The sequence below is a fragment of the Olea europaea genome, chromosome 19, assembly GCF_002742605.1.
Source record: "Olea europaea var. sylvestris chromosome 19, O_europaea_v1, whole genome shotgun sequence".
NCBI classification, from domain to species: domain Eukaryota; kingdom Viridiplantae; phylum Streptophyta; class Magnoliopsida; order Lamiales; family Oleaceae; genus Olea; species Olea europaea.
This window is the reverse complement of record NC_036255.1, coordinates 3958526-3968386: the sequence shown is the minus strand read 5'-3', so window position 1 is coordinate 3968386 and position 9861 is coordinate 3958526. Positions and strand designations below refer to the sequence as shown.

Here is a 9861-nt window from a genome sequence, read left to right as displayed (position 1 = left end):
CCCAGGGAAGCTCGGGCCCGTCTGGGAAGGGCCCTTTGAGGTCATACGGCAGGTTCGCAAAGGAGCATACAGCCTAAGAGACACTTCGGGTAGACCTCTTCCGAGGCCCTGGAATGCCGACAATCTGAAAATATATTACAAGTAAAATTCCCGACGCCTTTGAGGAGATTTTCTTTTTCTGCATTTTATTTCTAGTTTAGCGGGCCTGCGTGCCCATGCATGTTTTTCGTTCTCTTTTGTAATGAACTACGTTCGACTTGATCCCGTTTGGGTACGTAGGCAGCTTGGATGCAATATAAATCCAAGTCCAGTCCAAACAATTAATAAATCCAAACATCGGGTATAACAGCCCCTTTAAGCCTTGTCCTTGACAAGCCCCTCTGAGCCTTGCCCTCGAGCAAGCCCCTTTAAGCCTTGTTCTTGACAAGCCCTTCTGAGCCTTGTCCTCGAGCAAGCCCCTTTAAGCCTTGCCCTCGAGCAAGCCAATTTAAGCCTTGCCCTCGAGCATTTTCAGTTTAAGCCTTGCCCTCGAGCAAGCCAATTTAAGCCTTGCCCTCGAGGAAGCCCCTTTAAGCCTTGCCCTCGAGCAAGCCCCTTTAAGCCTTGCCCTCGAGCAAGCCAATTTAAGCCTTGTCCTTGACAAGCCCCTCTGAGCCTTGCCCTCAAGCAAGCCCCTTTAAGCCTTGTCTCTCACAAGCACCAAAATCCTGGAGCTCATAATCAGTACAATAGTGCAGCACAAGTATAAATCCCGAGGATATACATCCCGACCATATATCCTTATATTTTTGGCAAAAGCTGAAAAATGAGAGCTCGGGATAAAACTACGTACAAAGGTCGGTCACATAGGTCGGTTACAATTCTTCGAATACCCCGAGGTAACCGCCCATCGTGGTTAGTCCTCGAGATAATTCAATATAAACGTCGGGACAGATTTACCGTCAAGCTGTTGAACTATTCGCTATTGTCCCCGGCATTAAGACTTGTTTAAAAATCAGATTGATTTGTTTCCAATCGTCATGATTTTTATTCGTCGGGCTATTAATTTGATATTGTCGTCGAGAATATTAATTGTCTTTATCGTCGAGATAATTAATTGTCTTTATGAATGAGATAATCAATCCTTCTCGAGGTATTGATAAATTTTCGGCGCATATGAAAATAGAAACACGACGATAACACAAAAGAGCTCGGTCAAAAGAAAAAAAAAACAATCTCCATTAAGATCAGGCATTTTACAATTACAAAAAATAACAATACAGAATAAGCTCGGCGAATTCAGGCGTCGGTATCCTGACTGCCTTGGCCTTCCTCGACATCATCACCCTCGATATCGACGTCTTCATCCCCAGCGTTCTCTTCAGACTCTGAAAGATGAAGGTCATCAGCCACCTCGGGGATTGACTTCAGATCCTCAGGGCAAGCATCTGGCCTCAGGCGCATGAAAGCTCGAGCTTCCTTCAGGGCATGAAAGTAAGAGCCCATAGCATAGTCGCCCTTTAACTCGTTGAAGGCGTCAGACTTCTTGAAGTCCTCGATCGCTTCCTCCCGAGCACTGGCCAGCTTCTCATCAAAATCTTTTTTAAGCTGATCGAGCTCGAGCTTAAAGTGCTCAGCCTCAGCCTTCGCAGTACCGGCCTCACCCTGAGCACTGCGTAGATCATTTCGCATATGCTCGCGCTCCCTCAATAGCTGAGCAAGCTCCTCCTCGAGGTCGGCAATCCTTAGATCCCGAGCAGAAACGGCCCCCTCGAGGTCGGCCATTTTTGAAGACTCGTCCTTTTCCTTCAAGAAAAGGCCCCGAGCTATTCCCAGTGTCTGCAAAATGGTGCATGGTTAACCTCGGGACGTCAAGATAACAAAAATAATGTAAAAACAACCGACGAGCTTACCTTCAAGGCCATAGCCTCAAGAGCCCTCAAGCCATTGCTTAAGTCGACATCTGCCCGGTATTTGTCGACGATGCTGAGCACTGAGTGGCACCGAGAGCATCCCTCGGGATTAGCAGGCCCCGGTGGCAGGCTCCCATCCTCGAGGTTTACCACGTCAACAGGTCCCCGAGGAACAGACTCCCGAGGAGTCCCCTGATGATCCTGCTGCTGAGATCCCGTCCTCACTATTCCCGGAGACGGTCCTCGGGGCCTTGAAGATTCCCCAGGCCCACTGGTCTGCCTTTCCTGCCTCGAATCCCGAGGTCTCTTTTGGCCCCTCCTCTGGCCGGGAGCCCGAGCCTGGGGAGCCTTGGACTTTTTGTTCACTGCCTGACGAAGGGCACTTGGATCAAACGTCATTTCTGCAAAAATAAAAAATTACATGTAATTAGCACGAGCATAGCAAGAATACAGATCAGGATTTTAAGCGTCAAGTTCACATATCCTATCCTCGATTCCTTTCATGTTTGCAAGCTCGAGGATATCATCCAAGTCATAAACTAGGGGCTCGAGCTCCTCTAGCATTTGCCTATGCCTCTCCAACGATTCAAAGTATGCTTGACCCCCACAAAACCTAGCAGTATCAGGAACCCCCCACCGAGGACTAAAGGGAACGTCGGGATCTTGAGGTATAGCGTAGAACCACTTATCCTTCCACCCCTTCAGGGAACTAGGCATTCTCGGGATTCTAAACCCTCCTCGAGTTGAGAGGTAAGCAAAACAAGAATACTGGGGGAGTTGTTTTAGGTCGAAGACCATCCTACATAAGTCAACATATGGGATAATCCTGAGGTATCTACAAGCTATAAAGAAGTATGTCAACATCCTCCACCCGTTCGGCACTAACTGCCCCGGGCTCATGTTATGCTCGGTCAAGAGCGCGAGGAAAAAGGGGTGCAATGGCCACCTAAATCCCCCCTTTAGAGAATCCTTGAAAATGACGAACTCTCCCTCCTGGGCAATAGCTACCCTATCCTCATTACCCGGAGACCTAATATCACAGTTCGGCATCAGGCCGAATTCCCTAGCAGTCGCCACGGCTAAGTGCTCCTTAAACCTACAAGGGTGGTCGGGGTACACTAGTGGGGTCGGGATATCCTGGGCTTCAATTTCGTCGGTATGAGTATCAAAATGCTCGGGACATATGTGCTCGGGTATCATGTATGCCCGGGCTAATAGCCCGAAGATTTATTACACAATCATTCGACATGTCCTCGGGACTATGTCCTCGGGATTATGACCTACGACAGCGCCTTGTCCGACGAGAGATTTATTCTGACTAAATATCCTTAATTTATGTCTCCTATGCCCAGAAGAACTCTATTGGTATCACAATTATACCACAATTCAAACTCCTATCTCGCGTAGGACTCATTGATATAAAATTGCAAAATCAAGCTATCCTACTACAGGTGCAATGCGGAATCCTGTTATGAACACACTACCTACCCCTATAAATACAGGATCTTAAACCATTATTCAGGTACGTTTTACATTGTTCTTCAGCACATAGCCTCACGCATATATTTCCCTTTCTGACTTAAGCATCGGAGGGGCGACGAGAACACACATCGTTGCCTTTGTTTCAGGTATCGGAAGATCACGTTCGTGCTCCTCACCAGTCATCAAGCTCGAAAAATCAGCAGGTACGATTTTTGGTAGCATCAGGACCAAACTTTTATTTTTTTTAAAAAGCAAACTATTTTTAAACTTAGCCAAATATGCTCTGACCTCAAAAAGTGCAACTTAAAATAGGATAATGCTAGATGTACATCTATTTTTTTATCGAATTCTTTACCTACACACACAACAGGAGGACGGGTCCCACATGCCCTAATTTTTAAATGCATGCGGGCCCGAGTGCATGTGAGAGTAGGTAACTAATTCGGTAAACCAAATTCGGTACATATATATTTATCCTTTAAAATATCCACCCATGTCAATGTGTTGCCCCTGTTTGATCCCATTTTTGGGAAAAAAAGTATTATGGGATAGTGATTTATTGGAGAATGTGTGATTAAAAAGTAAGAATTTTTTTTTGAAATACGTGTATTATTATTTTATAGAAGAATGTGTGGTTGAAAATGAAAAGTAAAAAAATGCATTCAATAAAAATGGGGATAGTTTTAAAAATTTAATTTTGTTCAAAAGTTCGAAATTAAGGCCATCAAGAGAAAAATTTGAATTAAAGTTTTGAACCATTAATTAGTCGTCTTTCTCGTCCTCTCTCGAAGTCTCGCACACATTATCACAAATAATATTTTGTTACACTCACAAAGACGATGAAGGCTTAAACCGAGCTTTAGACCAAAGTTCATTTCAAACTTATCTTTTTGAAAATTAATTGAAGTTCAAGGCTCAAGCATTAAGACGGAACAAATTCACATTGGTTGACAACATTAAGGGCTTGTTTGGGAGCGATTTTTTCACCCAAAAATTAATTTTTTAACCATTATTTCACTATTCCAGTCGTCATATTTCACTTCTTCTCTTACAGGTGGATCCCACTTTTCTCCTAACGGTCAAAAAATCAATTCTCAAAATCACTCCCAAATAGGCTCTAAGATTAAAAGTTACAAAGGATCAAAAACATTTTTGGAACATGTCGTGACATTTGAGGCTTGATCTATCTAATAGTAGTTGAAGAGCCTTGATTTAATTTTGCTCAACTTATTCCATATTAGAACCCCCCAACTTTATCAAATTCATTATTTAAAAACTCATTTTTCTCAAACTCATATTTAATCACCCATTCTTTCAAGAAAATAATTTGCACGTAAATCCAAAATCATCTCATACTTTTTAACCACATATTGTCTAAAAAAATCACTATTACAAAAGAATAATGCTATATAGTATCATTGGTGTTATAACACTAGTCTTGTTAACGTTATGTAATAGACTCGGTGAAAGGTAAAATTAAGTGACTCATTTTATTGTACTTTTCATTTAATGACACATTAACGTCACTTAAATTGGTGTTATGATATTAGTTAAATAACATTATTGACCACATAAATTTATTTTCTTTCTTTTTTTTTTTTTTTTTTTTTTAAAAGGGGGGAAAATTGTTTGAAAAAAAAAAAAAAAAAAGTGGGGTCATATGATCGTAACAAAGAATAACAATCTGATTCTTAAATATTTTCTATTTTTTGTTCACTTCAATCAATGAATGGCGTGGCGAACAAAAGAGTTTCTCTCTCGTGGGTAAGTGATAAAATGAAAGCGTAGAGAGAAGTGTGGAGAAGAAAGGCAATTGATGGGCTTTAATGCACGCCATTATAATGTTAAACCCTTAAACTGTCAAAATTTTATTCAGTGTGGCCTCATCCTTCACAAACTCGTATTAATTCCTGCTGCCCTCGAGACATAATTCAGTGGTGCAAAGGACAGGAGTGAGGTGACGTCGGGTGGGAGAGTGATTATCCTATTGATTTTGTTGTAGCAGATGATTCGCAAGAAAAGAACGACAGAAAACGTCCAAAAAATCAGAGAAAATACTCTAAATTCAATTCAATATTATTAATAATGCAAAATGATCAAAACTAACCCACAAGCCGGGTTAAATAGCTGCGAAATACGAAATTATGGGAAAATTATCAAAAATGGCAAAATTTCAAAATTATACCAAAATAAAATATTAAGTAAAAGAAGTAAGTTGCCAAAAATTTGGCTCAATTCGAGTTTTCTAACATATGAAAAAAAGAAAACGAAATATTACCATAAATAGTAAAAAATAACTTAAAATTGAATTTTGGAAAGGAAAACAGTGGATATTGGGCTTGAAATTGACGTCCACCGAGCATAGCTGGGTGGTCACGACGTGCGCGCCGAAGAGAGCTTTCCGGATTGGGGTTATAATAGTGATTCCGATAACCGTAGCCAAAGTTAATGGTGATTCACTTTTCATCTTTACGCCGATCCGCCATCTCATGGTATCTCAGCGCCATCATCATGCTATCTGACAAATCAGCATCACTCGACTCGAATCCTCCTGTATCATGAGATTAGCTCACGTCTTGCTGGCAGCCGCAATGTGGGGATTCGATTCCTGAGACATAAAATTAGACTCATTGTAGGCGCAGTGTACATACAACTCTTGTTCCCTACCTGTCGGGGCACATCCTGCGATTTACCTATCTCACAAAGTTCTAGGGGTGGGACGGTGAAGACCTTCAAGGTTAGGTTGAACCTATTTTTTGTGTTAATTCCTGCTTCCCCTTGTCCCCACGCTCTTAAAACAAGCTAATTCATGGCAGCCCCAACCCTCTCTCTTTACCCACACAACCTCTTTTTATTACTCTCCAGTTTTACATCTTCGTTTTTTATTTAATTTTCAGCACAAACTATAATTCTTGCTTTTACAAATTCTCATCTTTTGTGCTTTTCCCTTGCACTGGTAACTGGTTGCCATTTTCTTTCCTGGAAGTGTAAGCAATTAAGCGGGCTGCAATGGGAGCCGGGGTGGCTCAAAGTTTCAATATTTATCTTCTTATCGTGTTTCTGCTTCTCCTTTGTGAGTATTTTTAGTTTTCTGTTGAGTACTTTAAAAAATGCATGTTTTTCAAGAAACCTGCTAAGTATTAATTGTTTTTTGTTCAGTGTCGGGTTTGGAAATTAGGCTTCTAAAATGTTTGTAAGATTGTGGTCAAAATTAAATATAAACAGCATTAGCTTTGATTTTGATATTCATTTGGGTGCATTGGCAATTGCAATTTGTGTTGTTCTGAGATTATGTGTGGGTTGATTTTTTAAAGAAAGGTAACAATTAGGTTTCGAGTCGGGAACATGGAGAATTTAACAATTTTTATATATTCGGTGGCCATCGCAAATGGTCCATAAGAATTAATAAAATTCTTTTCTTGTTACGTCTGGGTAGCATTTATGACAATTTAATATAGCTCCGTAAATCCGAAATTGCTAAGAACATGTTTGTCTAAGCCTAAAAAATAAGCAAACTTAATTTTTTCAAGAAGTAAGTGAGTCTATACTTAAAATAGCGAACTTTCGAACTGAAATGTCAAAAAAGAATCAACCTGTAAATAAACATGTTTGCGAGAGAAAGTTACTTGAAACCAATGGTAAGTTTCAGTACACAATATTGTTGCATGCATGAAAGCAGTGTGTGCAAATGAGATGAATATGATTTACATTCCTGCAAGAGTTCATCTGTAAAATGTAAGAATCCCTCTCTTGGTGTTTATGGATATGGTCTATTCTGCCATTGACTCTCCTGATTACATGTATTTTTACAGGCTTGCGCGAATCCTGTTGCACACCATCAAATTATCTGAGAGGTTTTGTCGTAATGGATAAAAAGGCAGTTGCACTTTTGCCCAAGACGTCCCCGATCCTGTTCTTCAGCCCCTACTTCCTCTTCTTGCACCTTCTCCATTGACACCATTTACAAATTGCACTATCCCAAAATTATCTGGTTTGTGTTTCATGCTATCCATATTTGATGGTTCTTAACAGTTTTATAGAACTGATTCATACATTGTTTTCTTTTGCTCATCTTCCATGCAGGGCTCTGTATGCTGAACTTTACAGCCATCGTAAGCATGAAAGTATGACATCCCCTGATTGTATGGCTGGATTTGCACCGTATCTAGCTAATGAGTGTGCTGTTCATTGACTGTCGGATCTTGAGAAAATTCTGGTGAGTCGGGGCCAATGACAGTCTACCGAATGTATGCTGTATTCAGCCATCAAATCTTACTGAAGGTTCTTGCCCAATTAATGATGTCAGTGTTGTTGCTGGAGTTTGAAGTTACTCATTCGAAAATAATCTGATAGTATCACCTGAATGTAAGAATTGATCAACAGGATCCAAAATTGTAATTCGAGCCCACCGACTTCACGATATTTCCTTAAAACGAATTTGCTACCTTCAATGGTGCTAAAGTCGTCCAGCAATCGTTTCCCAGGATAGAACGAATTTTCGTCTCCTACAGAAGCAGCACTGCAATCTGCAGGAGTTTCAACGAACTCAACGAAGTGTGTTTTACTTCGAGATAATATCAGAACGAGAGAGAGGGAAATGAGATTCAAAACACAGAAAGCTTGCAATGAAAATGGTGTAAATTTTCTGGTAGAGAGGCTGGCTATTTATAGACTTGTTAAGCCTCAAAAATCCGAACAGACATATTTACAATTTGGCCGAAAATTTTGTCCAAAAAATTAATATAGTGTAAAGGTCCACCCGCACTCGAACTGAACCGGACTCCGACTCGAACACGTGCTCGTGCCGTGCCGAACCGAGCCGGCCGGCGGCGCCTGCGTGTGGTACCCCTTGGGGCCCAAACCCAATTTCAAACTTCCGCCTTATAAACTACACCAAAGTTTCCTAACTTTCCTATGTGGGATAAGTGTTTAGAAAATCAAATTCTTCCATAATACTTAGTTTATGTGGGTTACTTTAACACTTAATATTTCATTCAATTTTAAATGGTTTTCGATAAATAAATATATTACGTTAATCATCTCGCGGAGTAGAACGTGAATATACTAGGTTCCGTATTATTTAAAAGGTGGGTCCCACTGAAATTTGGGCTCAAAGTTGACCCATTTCATAACCATTTTTCCAACAGTCAGTGAGTTTGAGAGCACAGTAGATTCATCCAACCTTCTTGCTGCCTGTGGAAAAATATCTGTTGTCAATGAATGTTGTGAGCAGGTTTGTCAGAATGCCATATTTGAAGCTGCTAGAAAGCTTGCTCTAAAAGCTTATTATCTTCGGAGCCTGGATGGTACTCATATGCGTTATCTGACCATTCAACTAGGGTCAGTGATTGTAGAAGTATCGTTCTCCGGTGGCTAGCATGTAAACTTGATCCTTCTCATGCTAAAGAAATTCTTCGAGGACTATCTAATTGCAAAACTAATAAAGGTGAGATTTGGCCTCCATTTGGCAAAATCATAAATGAATTGTAGAACTTAATTTTCCACTTCACATTCCAATGGATCATGAGTACTATCCACCACTTATTTCTATCTATTTATAAATTCTACCCAACAGAGGCTTAACTGCAGAAGGCCTAAGCTGTTTTAACTTGTTTAACTAAACGTGTTGCTTCCCATTTCTCCACCATTAACTTTTTGCCTTCAGTGGGTGTGCAGACACACATTTTTGGTAAGGATGCCTGTTTAGAAGAGCCTTGGACACAAAAATATGCAGGGCATGCGACAAAAGTGGACACTTGTAAATCTGTGAAACCTAAGTCTGTCGATTACATGATTTTGATGTTCTTATAGTGCTAATTCTCACTTCTTTACTAATTGGAGTAGGTAGCATAAGACCTTTTATATAGGTTTGATAGCTTACATTTGGTCAAGGTGAAAAAATGACTCTTAGCATTAATTTTGGTCTTATAGCTTGCACAATCATGGTATTTAATTTTGTTTCTACGTGATTGGAAAAAAAATTGTTCTCCTTGTGATTTGGTTTTCCTTTTGTTAGAAAGCATAATGTCATTTTTAAGTTAGGAAATAGCATTGTTTAGACTAAATAGTGTCTCTAAGATCAGTCTCTCCCATATGAGCATGGTAAAATGGGCCATGCCAAAATACACAAATTTAAATTATTAGTAACCCACAACTTCTTAAGCAGTCAGATCTTTTGGATCCAGATATCTCACAATGTCTGTCTGTACTGCATTCACGAAACCAGTGATTTATTGAAGTTCTGTGATGAACATATTTTGTTTTATTCTGTGATTTTATTTTACCAACTTCCTTCTAGTGGTTCTTCTATTGATCTTCTTCTACCATCTCTTCCCCTAAGTTCTTCCTGTTAATTGGTTTTCTCATTCTCCATTGAATATTTCTATTGGTGCTACATCACATTGTCTGTAGCAGGTTCATTTATTTAAATTTCATCTTCGATATGAGCTCTTAGAACCTATTTGAGACATAAGTTGTTTACCTGTTT

The 9861-nt window shown here is 40.1% G+C and overlaps 1 long non-coding RNA gene across 1 annotated transcript; it reads left to right on the top strand.

Annotated features, from left to right (window-relative positions):
* The first annotated feature begins 6169 nt into the window (after positions 1–6169).
* LOC111368395 lies at positions 6170–7750 on the top strand. The gene is made up of 3 exons (XR_002697977.1): positions 6170–6447; positions 7187–7365; positions 7458–7750. It is a non-coding gene; the product is annotated as an uncharacterized LOC111368395 (long non-coding RNA).
* Positions 7751–9861: the final 2111 nt, after the last annotated feature.